The 17185-nt window shown below is 41.5% G+C and overlaps 1 protein-coding gene across 1 annotated transcript in view; it reads left to right on the top strand.

The window, feature by feature from the left end:
• The first annotated feature begins 16367 nt into the window (after window positions 1-16367).
• The window catches only part of PRDM10 (PR/SET domain 10), a 123150-nt gene continuing 122332 nt past the window's right edge, over window positions 16368-17185 (top strand). Inside the window, exon 1 of the mRNA XM_064268860.1 lies at window positions 16368-16648. The gene's annotated coding sequence lies outside the window, so the exon portion shown is untranslated. The remainder of the gene's footprint in view (window positions 16649-17185) is intronic.

A 17185-nucleotide genomic window follows, 5' to 3' on the forward strand; every position in this document is an offset into this window, starting at 1 on the left:
CCATTGTTTTAATATTTTATTTCTTGCTCCATCTTGGCTGAAAGTAAAAGTCCTCTACCTAGATGCTTTAAAATTTTTTATTTTATTGTATCGTAGGTGAAAGTTTATAGCACACTTAGTTTTTCATTGAAAAATTTATACACAAATTGTTTTGTGACATTGGCTGCAATCCCCGCAATATTCCAGCACTGTCCCCCACTCCCTTTCCACCCTTGGTTCTCTGTGTCCATTCCTCCAGTTTTCCTGTCCCTTCCTGCCTTCAGATCTTTTCTTTTGGGCAGGCATTGCCCATTTGGTGTCATATACTTGATTGAACTAAGAAGCACATTCCTCACCTGTGTTATTTATTGTTTTATAGGCCTATCTAATCTTTGGCTCACAGTGGCACAGTGGTTTAGAGCTTGGCTGCTAACCAAAAGGTCTGTAGTTTGAATCTACCAGTTGCTCCTTGGAAATCCCAAGGGGGGTTCTACTCTGTCCTAAAAGGTTGTTATGAGTCAGAATCCACTCAACTGTGACAGATTTGGTTTGGTAATCTTTGGCTTAAAGGTAAACTTTTGAGAGTGGCTTCAGTTCTGAGTTAGCAGGGTGTCTGGAGGGCCATAGTCTCAGGGGTTCCTCCAGTCTCTATCAGACCACTGAGTCTGGTCTTTTTTTTTTTAGATTTGAATTTCGTTCTACATTTTTCTCATATTCTGTCCAGGATGCTCTATTGTGATCCCTGTCAGAGCTGTTGCTGGTGGTATTCAGGCACTATCTAGCTCTTCTGGGCTCAGGCTGATGGTGGCTGTGGTTCATGTGGTCCATTAGTCCTATGGACTAATATTATCCTTGTGTCTTTGGTTTTCTTCATTCTCCTTTGCTCCAAACATGATGGGACAAATAGATGTATCTTAGGGAGACACTCACAAATTTTAAGACCCCAAATGCTACTCACCAAAGTAGGATGTAGAACATTTTCCTTATGAACTATGCCAATTGGCCTAGATGTCCCCCAAGACCATGTTCCCCAGCCCTCAGCCCCAGGAACCTGGTCCCTCAAGGTGTTTTGAATATGTCCAGGAAGCTTCTATGACTTTGCCTTGGTCAAGTTGTGCTGCCTTCCCCTATATTACTTGCCTTTCCCTTCACCAAAGTTAACTTATTCACTATCTAGTTAGTGATTTCCCCTTCCCACCCTTTCTCTCCCTCCTAACCATCAATGATTGTTTTTTTCTGTGTATAAAGCTTTTCTTGGATTTTTACAATAGTGGTGTCATACAATATTTGTCTTTTTGTGATTGCCTTATTTCACTTACATAGTGTACATGTTTTCTGGTGAATTAAAACTTCCATCCTTATATATCGATTCTATTTATCTGTGGCAGTGCTTTCCGCCTTAAGATCTATTTTGTCTCACATTAGCACTAGCTTTTGTTTAATTAGTGTTTGCCAGGTATTTTTTTTCTGTATTTCGACTTTCAGTCTTTATGGTTTAGTTGTCTTTTTAAAATAGCATACAGGTGTGTGTATGTCTATTTGTGTGCATTTGTATGGTGTATGTGTGTGTGTATAAATTCTGTCTCACAGTCTTTTTTATGTATTACTATTATTTTTCACATTTATTGTGATCTGGATTCATTTCTAGCATTATATGCTATTTATTTGTGATATTTTTTCTTACTTAGATTGTCCTGTCTTGTCTTTGAAATTTTTTTTCATTCAATTTTATTTTTTACCTCTGCTATATTAGAAATTGGAGCCTTGGTGGTGCACTGGTTAAGAGCTTGGCTGCCAAACAAAAGGTTGGCAGTTCAAATCCACCAGCCAGTTTTCAGAAAACCTATGGGGCAATTATGCTCTGTCCTCTGGGGTCGCTATGAGTCAGAATTGACTCAGCAGAGACAGGTTTGGTTTTTTTTTATATTAGAAGTTTAACTCTGTTTATTCTTTAGCTGTTTTCTAACTAATTTCACGTAAATTTTTAACAAAATTAATTAAATGATACATTTACCCTTCTCTGAAATAATACAAGACTTTCAGTATGCTTAATCAAGTCATCCCTCTCAATGAATATGTGCTATTTTGTCTAGTACTTTAGCTCTGTCTTCTCGTATTATTAATGTTACAATGACATTATTGTTTTATGTACTCCATATTTGCTTAGAATTCCGTATTTCCTGATGTTTTTGCTCACAATTCCTTTTTGCATCTCAAGACTTCCACCTGTGATTCTGTTCCTCCAGTGTCACCTATAACCGTTGTAATTCCTTGCAGCAAGCATCTGTTGGTGGTAAACTCTCTTAATTTTATTTGCGTGAAAATGTTTTTATTTTACCTTTAGCCAAGAAAGGCAAGTTTCTCTAATAAACTTTTCTTCATGGCTAGTTTATTTTTATTCACCCATACGCTAAGAATGTATTTCTACTTCACTGGAGGGTCTTCCATTAGCTTTCTATTTTGAATGGGTCCAAGGATCTATCACCTATCTTTTCCTCAGAGCCTGCACATCTTTAAAATAACATCTCAAGGTCTTTGCATTCTGCAGAACCCTGAGTGAAAGCCAGCTTTGATGCCTGCTTATCTCTCAGGGCTTTCACTTTGACTTTTGAAAAAATTTAATACCAAACCAAAAACAGCTTTATAATATATGTAGCTGATCATGTTGTCAAAAGATGACACCTTTATTTGTTCTTTTCAAATCCTTGTATTGTTTTTCTTAGTTTCACTTGTATTGGTTAGGTTTTCCAGGTCCATGTTCATTAGAGGTCAGGTAGCAACACCTGATTTTTAATTGGAATGTTTGTAAAAGTTTACCATTAGTTATGTTTGTTGCAATTTTTTTTGGACCTAATTTCTATTATGATGATATTTCTTAATATTAAAATTTTCTTGTATCATAAAAATATTCAGTTGCTGCTGAAGACTTTCTCATATTAATTAAATTTTATTCTAAAATGAATTATCTGATGTGCTATGAAATATGAATTCCTGCTGAAGGCTTTCTTGAGTTTGAGAACTATATTAACATATTTTAATAAGTATGAATTCTCTGGTGTGTAATGTGGAATGACTTCTGTTTGAGAATTTTCTTATATTAACTACAGAATTTTTTTTTTTCCTTGTATCAGTTCTCATATGTACAGCATGGCCTGAAAATTGTGAGAAGGCTTTTCTACACATTTTAGATTCATAATGTTTACTACTTATATGAGTTACCACATGTACTATAGGTAGTGTGATTCAAGAGGTTTTCCCATCCTTAGCACATTCATAGGGTGTCTCTCCTGCATGCACGTTGTAAGGTTTAATGAGGTACAGCTTCTTCCTGAAGATTGTCACACATTCATTTCACTTACAGGGCATCTCTCAAATATGGCTCTTTTCATGCCTAATGCAATCTGTTTGCCACTGAAGGCTTTCTCACTTTTGTTACATTCTTAAGATTTCTGTCTTGTACGGATTACCTGATGGATAATGAGGTTTTCCTTTTGCCTGAAGATTTTGTACATTCATTATATTTATAGAGTTTCTTTCCAGTACTAATGTTCTGATCTTTAATGAGGTATTGCTTCTGACTAAAAACTCTCCTACACTGATTACATTCCCAGGGTTTCCTTCCTGTATGAATTTTCTTAGGCCCTGTGAGATTTGATTTGCTACTAAAGGCTTTCCCGGTTTCCTTACATGCATAAGGCATCTCTCCAATAGAACTTCTTTGGGTCTAATAAGGCTTGACATTTGAATAGAAACTTTCCCACATTCGTAAGATTTCTCCCCAGAATGAAGAGTATGAAGTTTCCCATTTTGAGAAGGCTCTTCCACATTTATCATTTTTATACTGTTTCCCCCATATGACTTCTTAAATGTAGAGCGAGTGATGAAATTCAAGAAAACACTTGGGGAAAAAAAGGGAGAGAGAATGCTTGACCACATTTAAAACATTCATATTATTTCTCTTCAGTATGCATTTTCTCATAATCTAAAGGTCTTTTTTACATTCATTACATTCATGAGTTTTTCTCCAGTATAGTTTTTTTTCATCCTGAAGGAGATTTGGCTTGAGTGAAGGCTGTCCAACATTTCCTATATGCTATGATATCTCTAAGGAGCCTTGGAGGCACAGTGGTTAAATACTCAGCTGCTAACCAAAAGGTCGGTGGTTTGAACCCACTAGCCACTCCATGGGAGAAAGATGTGGCAGTCTGCTTCCACTAAGATTTATAGCTTCGGCTCACAAGAACACAAAAACTAACTCAAAATGGATTAAAGACCTAAACATACAGCTAAAAACTATAAAGACTGTGGAAGAAAAAATTGGGTCAACACTAAAAAGGAAAAATAAACCCGTTGCTGCGGAATTGATGCTGACTCACAGTGGTCCTATAGGACAGAGTAAAACTGCCCCATAGGGTTTCCAAGAAGCAGCTGGTGGATTCGAACTGCTGGCCTTTTGCTTATCAACACTAGGAGCCCTAATATACAGCATAAACAGCATACGATCTATAATTAACAATACACAAATAGCAGAAGATAATCCAGATAAATGGGATTGCCTAAAAATTATACCCCTGTGCTCACCAAAAGACTTCACAAAAAGAGAACTTACAGACTGGGAAAAAAATTTTTGGCTATGACATGCCTGACAAAGGCCTAATCTCTCAAATATATAAGAAAATCCAACACTGTTGCAGTAAAGATAAATAATCCAGTTAAAAAATGGGTGAATGATATGAACAGACACTTCACCGAAGAAGACATTCAGGTGGCTAACAGACACATAAGGAAATACTCTTGATCACTAGCCATTACAGAAATGCAAATCAACACCACAGTGAGACACCATCTCACCCTGACATTACTGGCTGAATAAAAAAAACAGAAAATAACGAATGTTGGAGAGGTTGCGGGGAGACTGGAACTCTTATGCTCTGCTGGTGCAAATACAAGATGGTACAACCATTTTGGAAAATGATATGGTGCTTCCTTAAAAAGCACCATAGAAATAGAAATATTATACGATCCAGCAATCCCATTCCTAGGAATACATCCTAGAGAAATAAAAGTCATCACATGAATAGACATATGTACGCCCACGTTCATCGCAGCATTGTTCACAATAGCAAAAAGATGGAAGCAACCTAAATGCCCATCAACAGATTGAATGGATAAACAAACTATGCTACGTACACACAATAGAATACCACAAAATGATAAAGAACAACGGTGAATCTGTGAAACATCTCAAAATATGAATGAATGTGGAGGGCATTATGCTGAGTGAAATAAGTCAATCACAAAATGACAAATACTGTATGAGACCACTATTATAAAAACACATGAAAATGTTTCCATACAGAAAGAAACAATTTTTGATGGTTACAAGGGAGAGGAGGGGTGCAGAGGGAAAAACACTAATTAGATAGTAGATAAGTGGTAACTTTGTTGAAGGGTAAGAGTACACAATACTGGGGAAGTCAGCATATCTTGTCCAGGGCAAAGTCACTAAAGCTTCACAGACACATCCAAATACCCTGAGAGAGTGTGTTACTGGGCTGAGGGCTGGGGACCATGGTCTTGGGAGACATCTAGCTCAACTGGCACAACATAGCCTGCAAAGAAAATGTTCTGCCTCTGACTGCGGTGAGTAGCAACTGGGGCCTTAAAAGCCTGCGAGCGGTCATCTAAAATACATCTCCTGGTCCCATCTGGACTGGAGCAAAGGAGAATGAAGAAGACCCCAGACACAAGGGAAAGATTAGTCCAAAGGACTAACAGACCAAACCTACACAACCTCTACCAGACCGAGCCCAGTATAACTAGATGGTGCCCAGTTACCACCTCCAGCCACTCTGGCAGGGATCACAACAGAGTGGGACAGAATGGGAGAAAAATGTAGAACAAAATTCAAACTCACACACACACACAAGACCAGGCTTGCTGACTTGACAGAGAATGGAGAAGCCCTGAGAGTATGGCCCCTAGACACCCTTTTAACCCAGTACTGAAGTCACTCCTGAGGTTCACCCTTCAGCCAAAGATTAGACAGGTAGTGGTTAAGTGTTCTGCTGCTAACCAAAAGGCTGGCAGTTGGAATCCACCAGCAATTCCTTGGAAACCCTATGGGACAGTTCTACTCTGTCCTATATGGTTGCTATGAGTTTGAATCGACTAGATGGCAACAGATTTTTTTTTTTCTTTTTGGTATAGGGCCAACAGTAACACACATGAAGCCCATGCTTTATAGTTCAATCATGTATATGAGACTCTACATGGGCACACCAGCCCCAAAGCAAAGGTGAGAAGGCAGGAAGGGACAGGGAAACTGGATGAATGAAAACAGCGAAACTGGGGTGGAGAAGGAGAGAGTGTTAACACATTGCAGGGTTGCCAACCAACGTCACAAAACAATTTACATAATAATTGTTTAACGAGAAACTAATTTGCTCTGTAAACTTTCACACTAAAGCACAATAAAAAAAAATTAAAACGTTTGCACCAATAAAAAAAAGACTTACAACCTTGGAAACTCTATCGGGCAGCTATCCTACAGGGTCGCCATTAGTTGGAATAGCAAAGGGTTTTTGGTTTTATGGTTTCTATTCAGTATTAATTCTTAGGTAACTCTTAACATTAAATTTCCGAGAGAAGACTTTTTTTTTTCACAATGATTACCCTTTAATGAGATTATCACCAATAGGATAAAGCATAGTATACTCATTATATTAATAATACTTCTTTCTTACCCAGCTTCCCTAATATTAAAATCTAAATTGTGGTTCGAACCTTTCAACGTGAGTCCCATTCATAAAGGTGTTTTCTTGAAGTAACAATGTTTGATGAAAAGGACTTTTGCATTTTGTATGTTTTCTATTTTTTTTGCTTGCCTGTATTTTTAGGGAGAAAGATGTAACTTGACTCATGAGTTTTTCGTTCTGCTTCTCTCTCTGTGTACTAACTTCCCAGACTTCTTCTGGACGTCACCTCCTTTACCACTCTTTCTCCATCATCCATGGCTCTAGCTGTTTGAGTGAAGATGACATTCAGTTTTGTGTCTGGACCACCAACAAAAGCAGTTAGGATATCCCATAATAGTAAGTTCTCTGCAATCATCTTTTCTATAAAAATGCTGATTCTGTTCTCTACTCTAAAACAAATCTGATTTTATATAAAAATCACATTTTAAAGTATGTATCTGCTCAGTTCCTTAGCTTTTACCTTTCAAATTAAAAAAAAAAAAACTTGTTATCTCATAAATCCACCATCCATCTGTCATATTGTCATGCTGTGGTGGCTTGCATGTTGCTAGGATCCTGGAAGCTATGCCACTGGTATTTCAAATACTAGCAGGGTCACCCTAGGTGGACAGGTTTCAGTGGAGCTTGCAGACTAAGTCAGACTAGGAAGAAAGGCCTAGCAATTCACTTCTGAAAATTACCAGTGAAAACTCTAAGGATCATAAAAGAATATTGCTGATATAGTGATATTATACACCCACAAGGAAAATCAGTTAATATGATGATTATCTAAATTTACACATCAACCACTAATGTCAAAGATGAAGATATTGAAGATTTTCACCAACTTTTGCAGCCTGAAATTGATCACATGTGCAATCAAGACGCTTTGATAATTATTGGTGATTAGAATGCAAAAACTGAAAACAAAGAGAAAGATCAGTAGTGGGTAATATGGTCGTGGTGATAGAAATGACTCTGGAGATCACATGATGGAATTTTGCAAGACCAATGGCTTCTTCATTGCAAATACCTTTCTCAACAACGTAAACAGCAACTATACACATGGACCTAGTCAGATGGAATACACAGGAATCAAATCGACTATATCTATGGATAGAGACAATGGACAAGCTCAATATCAACAGCCACAGCAAAGCCAGGGGCCACCTGTGGAACAGACCATCAATTGTTCATATGCAAGTTCAAATTGAAGGTGAAGAAAATTACAGCAAGTCCATGAAAGCCAAATACAACCTTGAGTATATTCCACGTGAATTTCGAGACCACCTCAAGAATATATCTGTTGCATTGAACACTAATGACCCAAGATCAGACGAGTTGTGGAATGACATCAAGGACACCATACATGATGTCTTATCTATCTAGTGCTGCTATAACAGAAATACCACAAGTGTGTAGCTTTAACAAAGAGAAATTTAACTTTCACAGTCTAGTAGGCTAGAGGAAACCCTGGTGGCGTAGTGGTTAAGTACTACGGCTAATGCCCAAAAGGTCAGCAGTTTGAATCCCCCACGTGCTCCTTGGAAACTCTGTAGGGTAGTTCTATTCTGTGCTATAGGGTCGCTATGAGTCAGAATCAACTCGAAGGCAGTAGGTTTGGGTTTTGGTTAGTAGGCTAGAAGCCCAAATTCAGGGCATTGGCTCCAGGGGAAGGATTTTTCTGTCTGTCAGCTCTGGAGGAAGATACTTCTCATCAATCTTCTCTGGGGCTAGGAGCTTCAGCACACAGGAACCCCAGGTCCAAAGGATGGGCTCTGCTTGCAGTGCTGCATTCTTGGTGGTATGAGGTCCCTGTCTCTCTACTCGCCTCTCTCTTTTATATCTCAAAAGAGTTTGGCTCAAGACACAATCCAATCTTGTAGATGGAGTCCTGCCTCTAACATAACTGCTGCTAATTCGTCTCATTAACATTATAGTGATAGGATTTACAACACATAGAAAATCAGAACAGATGAAAAAATGGTGGCCAATCACACCATACTGGCAACCACGGCATACACAGATTGTTACACATATTTTTGAGAGACACAATTGAATCCATGGCATATAACAAAAGCAAAAGGTCATTAAAAGACAGGAAAGAAAGAAAAGACCAAAATGGATGTCAGAAGAGACTCTGAACCTTGCTCTTGAACAAAGAGTAGCTAAAGTAAAAGGAAGAAACAATGAATTCAAAGAGCTAAACAGAAGATTTCAAAGGGCAGCTCAAGAAGACAAAGTATTGTAATGAAATGTGCAAAGACCTGGCATTAGAAAACCAAAAGAGAACACACTCAGCATTTCTCAAGCTCAAAGAACTAAAGAAAAAATTCAAGCCTCGATTGGCAATACTGAAGGATTCTACTGGGAAAATACTGAACGTCTCAAGAAGCATCAGAAGAAGTTAGAAGGAATACACAGAGTCACTGAATCAAAAAGAATTGGTCAGTGTCAACCATTTCAGCAGGTAGCATATGATTAAGAATCAATGGTACTGAAGGAAGAAGTCCAAGCTGCACTGAGGGGAATGGAGAAATTAAGGGTCCAGGAATTGATGGACTACCAATTGAGTTGTTTCAACAAATGGATAGAATGCTGGAGGGGCTCACTCATCTATGCCAAGAAATCTGGACAACAGCTACCTGGCCAACTGACTGGAAGAGATCCATATTTGTGCCCATTCCAGAGAAAGTTGATCCAGCTGAATGCAGAAATTATCAAACAACATCTTTAATATTACATGCAAGTAAAATTTTGCTGAAGATCATACAAAAGTGGTTGCAGCAATACATTGACAGGGAACCACCAGAAGTTCCAGCCAGATTCAGAAGAGGATGGGTAACGAAGGATATTACTGCTGAAGTTGGATGGATCTTGGCTGAAAGCAGAGAATACCAGAAAGATGTTTATCTGTGTTTTATTGACTATGCAAAGGCATTCAACTGTGTGGATCATAACAAATTACAGATAACATTGAGAAGAATGGGAATTCCAGAACACTCAGCTGTGCTCCTGAGGAAACTGTGCATAGACCAAGACGCAGTTATTCAAACAGAACAAGGGGATACTGCATGGATTGAAGTCAGGAAGATATAAGTTAGGGTTATAGCCTTTCACCATACTTATTCAAACTGTATGCTGAGCAATAATCTGAGAAGCTGGGCTATACAAAGAAGAACGTGGCATTAGGATTGGAGAAGGCTCATTAACAACCTGCGATATGCAGATAACACAACCTTGCTTGTTGAAAGTGAAGAGGACTTGAAGCATTTACTGATGAAGATCAAAGACCGTAGCCTTCAGTATGAATTACATGTCAACATAAAGAAAAACAAAAATCTTCACAACTGGACCAATAACCAACACCACGATAAACAGATAAAATATTGAAGTTGTCAAGGATTTCGTTTTACTTGGATCCACAATCAATGCCCATGGAAGCTGAAGTCAAGAAATCAAATGACATTGCATTGGGCAAATCTGTTGCAAAAGACTCCTTAAAGTGTTAAAAAGCAAAGATGTCACTTTGAGGACTAAGATAAACCTGTTTCGAGCCATAGTATTTTCACTTGCTTTATTTGCATGTGAAAGCTGAACAGTGAATAAGGAGGACTGAAGAAGAATTGATTCATTTCAATTAAGGTGTTGGCCAAGAATATTGAACATACCATGGACTGCCAGAAAAACGAACAAATCTGTCTGGAAAGAAGTACAGTCAAAATGCTTCTTGGAAGCAAGGATGTTGAAACTTTGCCTCACGTACTTTGGACATGTTATCAGGATAGACCAGTCCCTGGAGAAGGACATCATATTTGGTAAAGTAGGGGGTCAGTGAAAAAGAGGAAGACCTTCAATGAGATGAACTGATAACAGTGGCTGCAAAAACCAGCTCAAACACTGCAAGGATTGTGAGGATGGCACAGGACCCAGCAATGTTTTGTTCTGTTGTCCACAGGGTTGCTATGAGTTGGAACTAACTCGATGGCACCTAACAACAACAACATGGTTGTTGCCAAAGGGCAAGTTTTCTTTTTTCAGCATTCCTTTTAGTGTTGTTAGTTTGTTTTCCTCTGTAATGATGAGCATTCCCTTGCTCCCTATTGTTGTAGTCACCTCCGGCTCCAGAGGAAGGCCTTCTCTCTCTGTCAGCTCCAGAGGAAGGTCCTTGTCGTCAGTCTTCCTTTGGTTGGGAAGCATCTCAGTGCAGGACCCTCAGGTCCAGTAGATGCATTCTGATCCTGGTGCTGCTTTCTTGGTGGTATGAGGTCCCTCTGTCTTTCTGCTCACTTCTCTTTTTAACATTTCAAAAGAGATTGGCTTAAGACACTATCTAATCTTGTAGATCTCATCAATATAACTGCCACTAAAGCATCTCATTAACATCATAGTGATAGGATTTATAACACATAGGGGAAATCACGTCAGGGGATTAAATGATAGACCATCATACAACACTGGGAATCGTGACCTAGCCATGTTGATAGAAATTTTGGGGGGACACAATTCAATCTGCAACATTTTACCCTTCAGCCTCCCAAAATTCATGTCCTTGCCACATGTAAAACATATTCACTCCATCACATCATAGCAAAAGTGTTAAATCTACTCCAAGTCCCAAATCCAAAAAATTCCTCTTTATCTTTGAAATCTAGAATACAAGCTATCTGTTTCCAAAGGTACAATGGTGCAACAGGCAGGCACAGGCTAGACATTTCCATTAAAGATGGGAGAAACTGGAGGGAAAAAAGGCATAACAGGCACCAAGCAAGTCAGCAGAACACTTTACATTAGCCCTCGGTTCTGTGACATCATTTACACAATTGCCCTGCCCTCCAGACTCTAGGAATTGGCCTCACTTTCCAGATTTTGAGTGGAGGTCTCTCAGCCCTGGGCTTCAGCTCTACCTTCCAGGCCCACTGAGACAGCAACTCTGCTCCCTCAGCTTTAGGCACACCATTCCCCTAGTCCATTTGAGTAGTGACTCCACCCTTAGAATCACCAGAGGCCATGGCTCCACCCTTTGAAACCCCTGAGATGGTGGCCATACCTTTTGAGACTGAGGAAGCTCAGCTTCCTCTGCCCCTTGTCTCTTCAGCTTCTGCTTCCTTGGCCTCTCGCCCCTTGGGCCTCACTGCCTGCATCTACCCTGCTGGGGAAAGTGTTCCAAAGCTCTGTAGCTCCACTGATAAGTACCTGGAGGCACCACACCGCCAGGAAGTCTCCTGTGCACAGGCACTCAGCTTTCTCGCTCTGTGGGTCAGCTCCAGCACTGTCTGGTGCTAGTCTCCTGTTTCTGCTGCTGCTAGTCTCTTCTACTGCAGGTCCTCTGCTGCTGCTTCTCAACCTCTGCGCCATCTCTGGTGTTAACAGTTCTCCTCAAGTCCTTCTGAGTCCTCTATCCATTCACAGTTTCAAAATTGCTTCCACATTTTAGATATCTGTTAGACCACCCTACTCTCTTGGTACCAAATTCTATTTTGGTTATCTTCTGCTGCTATAACAGAAATATCACAAGTGAATGGCCTTAACAAAGAGAAGTTTATTCTTTCACAGTCCAGCAGGCTAGAATTCCGAATTCAGGACACTGGCTCCAAGTGAAGGCCTTTTCTCTCTGTTGGCTCCAGAGGAAGCTCCTTGTCATCCTTTGGTCTAGGAGGATCTCTGCACAGGACCCTCAGGTTCAAAGGATGCACTCTGCTCCTCGTGCTATCTTCTTGGTGGTATGAGGTCCTTGTCTTTCTGCTCACTTCTTTTATATTTCTAAAAGATTGGCTTAAGACACTATCTAATCTTGTAGATCTCATCAATATAACTGCTGCTAATCCATCTCATTAACATCATAGTGATAGGATTTCCAGTACATAGGGAAATCACATCAAATGATAAAATGGTAGACAATCATACAACACTGTGAATCATGACCTAGCCAAGTTATTAGAAATTTGGGGAGGGGGGGACACAGTTCAATCCATGACATCTATTGACTTTGTTTTTATCTTTTATAGATTCCTTAACCTCTTGCCACCTCTGTCACACATTTAAAAATTTTTAAAGTCTTTGTAAAGATAGCACATATAGCTATCTTAATCTGCTATACTGTTAGCAACAGATGTCACTCTTCCCCTCCTGTTCTTTTTTCAGGCCACTCCTCCTAGGTTTCCTACCCTTTCCTGAAGCTGCTATTGTCAACAGTATCTGTTACTTCTACTCCATCTTTCCAGATCCAAAGGTAACCTGTCTCTATCTTTCTTTACGTTGCAACAACACTTGGTTCATTTGACCATTCCATCCTTCTTGAAACAATTTCTTCCCTTGGCTTCCCTGACATCACCCTCTTCTGGTCCTGCTGGCTCACTGGACTTTTCAGTCTCTTTTGATGGCTCCCCTCCTGGCTCTCACCTGTAAATTCCGGAGCTTCCAAGAGCTTAGTCCTGGACCATTTTGTCTCTCTATACACATAGTCTCTGACTTATGATGAGGTTCTGTTCAGATGATTCTGCTGTAAGTCAGTTCTAAAGTAAGTTGAATACTTTTTTTTGTAGTTTTCATTATTATTGCCTTTTATAATTAGTACTTTTATAAATCCAATGTTTTTCAAAAATTGCAACCATTTATTGAGTGCTTCATGACATGCCCTGTTCTCTGGAAAATGCTTTCCATGCATTCATGTTTTCGTCCTTGTAATAATCCCCAAACACAAATATTATTATCCCTGTCTTACAGGTGAGACACCCTGCATTCAGGGAGGTTAAAATACTTTGTCCAAGGTCACATGCCTATAAATCTGTTAGACTCCAAGCATAAATCCGATCTTTATCTGTCGGCATCAGCGTCATAACAATGAAGCTGGAGTTGCAAAGGTGTTAGTGTTGAACACTCCCCAACTTTCCGTCCATTATGACTCCATAAACTGATGCAGCCTTCATTATAGACCAGGCCATAGCCTGTTATACATCTGTATTTTGATCAATAAATCATAACATTGAACATCTGTGAGTGAACAACTGAAAATGATAACATCAGCAAATTACACGCTGCAACATCATATGTAGTACATTTTACTAACAATAATGTGTACAAAAAAAAAAAAAAAAAGGATGGTGCTAAGTGTGGTTCATCGTATCTCAAATACACCGTAAGTTGGGGACTACCTGCACGTAGTTTCTCCGTATGTGACTTCATCTAATCCTATACATTTAAATACAATTTACAGTCTGATGAATCCTAAATTTGCATTTCTAGTCCTGATTTCTCTCTTGAATTCCAAGTGTCTATATAGTTTATCTACGGGGACATTAGTGGTTCAGTTGTAAAATTATGCCTTCCATGAGGGAGATCCTGGTTTGATTCCCAGCCAATGTACATCATATGTAGCCACCACCCGTTCATCAGTGGAAGCTTGTGTGCTGAACAGGTTTCAGTGGATCTTCCAGACTAAGACAGACTAGGAAGAAAGGCCTGGAGGTCTATTTTCAAAATCAGCCAATGAAAAGCATATGAACTACAGTAGTCCAGACCACAACCTATCTTCGGGGTGGTGCTGGACCAGATTGTGCATGGGCTTGTCATGACTTGGGGGTAACTCCATGTCAGCTAACAACATATAGTATATCAAGTTGGATTTCTAGAAGATAACTTAAACTTAACATGACCACAATGGAACTCTAATTTTCAAACCATTTCTCTCCCAGTCTTCCCATCTCAGTTAAGATGCCAACATTTCATTGGTCACTCAGACCTCACCTTTATAAGTTATTCCTGATTATTCTCTAGGCATCACCAGCAAACCCCATCCTGTCCCATACCTTATTCATTTGCGAGTCCTATGGCTTTACCAGCCAAATGTACTTGGTGTCCATACACTTCTCATTTCCACTATTGACATTTTAGTTGAGATCATCATCATTTCTGCTTGGAGCATTTTGCAACAGACTCATAAGTGGCTTCTTTGTCCCTTGCCTCCTACTCCCAATACGCTCCCTAAAGCAGAGTTATCATTAAAAATTTTTACATATACTATATATAGATATATATAGTGTCACTCCTGTGCTTAAAACCCAAGTGGTTTAAATTGCACTGAAAATAACATACAAACTCCATACCATAGGCTTCAAAGCTGTCTGTGATCTGGCTCCTCACTATTTCCCCAAGCTGCATTGTATCACTATACCCTTGTCCTGTGTTCCAGCAACACTGGCCTCCTTACTGTTCCCCAGTGTGCTGGAGTGGAAGCATGGATTTTTATGTATTGTTTTTCCTTTCGTCTATCGTCTTCATGGGTGAATCTCATAGCACCTTGGACAGTGCCTGGCCTATCATACACTCAATGAATATTTATTCAATGCAAGAATGACCACGTGCATGCCAGGTTTTTTTTTTTTTTTTTTTAACCTCATGGCCTTTAATATGCCCTTCCCTCAGACTAGAATGCTCTTCTCCGAGATCTTACGTCCATTTTAGAGTTGTTTTTTTTTTTAAACCCCCTGTGAGTATGGATGTTTTCAGTTCTCAAGTCTTTGCTTAGCTGTATTCTCTCACTTTTACTTGATTAGTTAGCCTATAGTTTAGCAATTCGGTAGGTTTTATAATCATTAATACTTCTCCTCCTTTAAGTTCCAGAAAATGTGCTAAGTATTTTGCATGCAAATCTCGCTTAATCTTCAAAACAACCTAGCATGGATGGGAAAACTGCCCCGTGAAGGTCCGAGGGTCTCTAAGACCTAGATGCTGTTCGCATTGCCGGTGGGTAGCTGCAGCTGGGTGTCTCCCTCGGAAACCTGAGCTCTTTTCTATGCACTTGATGGCCCTTTGAGAAGGCAAACTCAAGGGAGGGCAGAATGTGGAAGCCTAGGGTTAGCCACTCTTGAATAATACTTCTTAAGTGTTTCTGAAAATCATTTCCTTTTTGTAGAATGACCAGAATGGCCAAGGGGAAAGGAGAGATGCGGTGGAGGCACTTCACAGTCTGGCAGGGGAAACGGAAGGGATGTTTCTGTGTGTAAAGGAAGCGACGGGAAACCGAGCGCAGGCAGGGTACTGGGTATTGACTCGGATGGACGTGAAGTGCCAGGAGCCCAGGAGCAACGCCTGGCAGGCCCAGCCGGCACAGGCACTGGTACATGGGAAGGTGTGTCCCGGCAGCCTCGCCCGCTGCACTGCTGGGTAGTGCACGCATTTCGGGTAGCTCGGCGCCCCCAGGCAGGCCCACCGCACTGCAAACACTGCTGCGGGCGGAGGACGCGCCAAGTCCGAGCAGGTCGATGGGATCGCACCCGTCCCGCCACGATCCCTGCGCCTGCGATCCCAGTGCATAGAAAAGAACCTCACCCACTTCTCAGCTCCCTGCAAGGCTGGTTCTGACCCCCAACCACAAGCCCACCCTCGCTACCTTCGGACTCGCAGGCGCGGGGAGATGTTTTCCCACCTCTACACCTTTACGGCGTCCAGGCCCTTAGAGGGTCCTGATCCGAGTCTGGAGAGCCGCGCTTTCTGATTGGCTTAGAGCACAAACGCAGGCGGGCGCCATCTGAGACCTGCTCTTTGATTGGGTCTTAAATAAAGAGCAGAGTACGAAATAAAGAGGCCTTCTGTCATTGGGCTATTATGTGAAGCTCCCTTTGGCTTCTCTGCCGACTGAATAAGCGTCTCGGGATCTTCGTCATGACTCTTAAATCTAGGCCTGTCATTTCGCACTAGCGTTACTAGTCTGTAGGCATGGCACGGGGTTTGCAGAGTTCAGCCAATGACGTAACGTCTAGGTCTGGTTGCCAGGCAGATTATGCTAATAAAGCCCCGCCTTCTATGCTGCTCCCACTCTGCGGCGGGAAGAACCACCTGGAGGTGGCGGGGGGGGGGGTTGATTTCCATCACCCCTAGGGAGAGAGGACCAGGGACCCGCTGATCTTCCAGCTCCCCTCACCCAACGTCGTGTAAGTACCTAAAGGATTAAGGGGACAGAATAAGCCAGGGTCCAGCGTACCCCATCGACTGGGAGGGTGTTTCGTCTTTGCTTAGTCCCACCCAAAATGGCGGCCAGCTCTTTCCGCGTTTCTGAGCCCGGCCGGGGCCAACCGACCGCGGACCCGGGTGGGGGGGAATTGATGGTGGTGGTGGGGGAGAGAAATCCCGGCGGCACCGCCCGATGGTACAGTCCAGCCGGAGCTGGGACAAGGCACCTCACTGGGGTGGGGGGTCAAACCATCTGCGCCTTCCAAGGGGACAGGGGCACAAAGCCCTAGCGCAGCCCCTCCTGGCGCTGCGTTCAGCAATGGCTTCGGCGCCTCCATGCTCCTGCCTTCCCCGTACCCAACCTCCTGCGACCACCGAGCGGCTCGCTCGCTCGCTCCCCCGACCGCGCGCACCTCTCCTCCCCTGCCCGCATTGGTTGGGCCGGGACCGCCGTTGGGCGCCCTGCGCGCTCTGCCGCGGCGGTTGGGCGGGCGCTCGGGGTGCTGCGGGCCCTGGTC

Source organism: Loxodonta africana, chromosome 15, assembly GCF_030014295.1.
Source record: "Loxodonta africana isolate mLoxAfr1 chromosome 15, mLoxAfr1.hap2, whole genome shotgun sequence".
Lineage (NCBI taxonomy): Eukaryota > Metazoa > Chordata > Mammalia > Proboscidea > Elephantidae > Loxodonta > Loxodonta africana.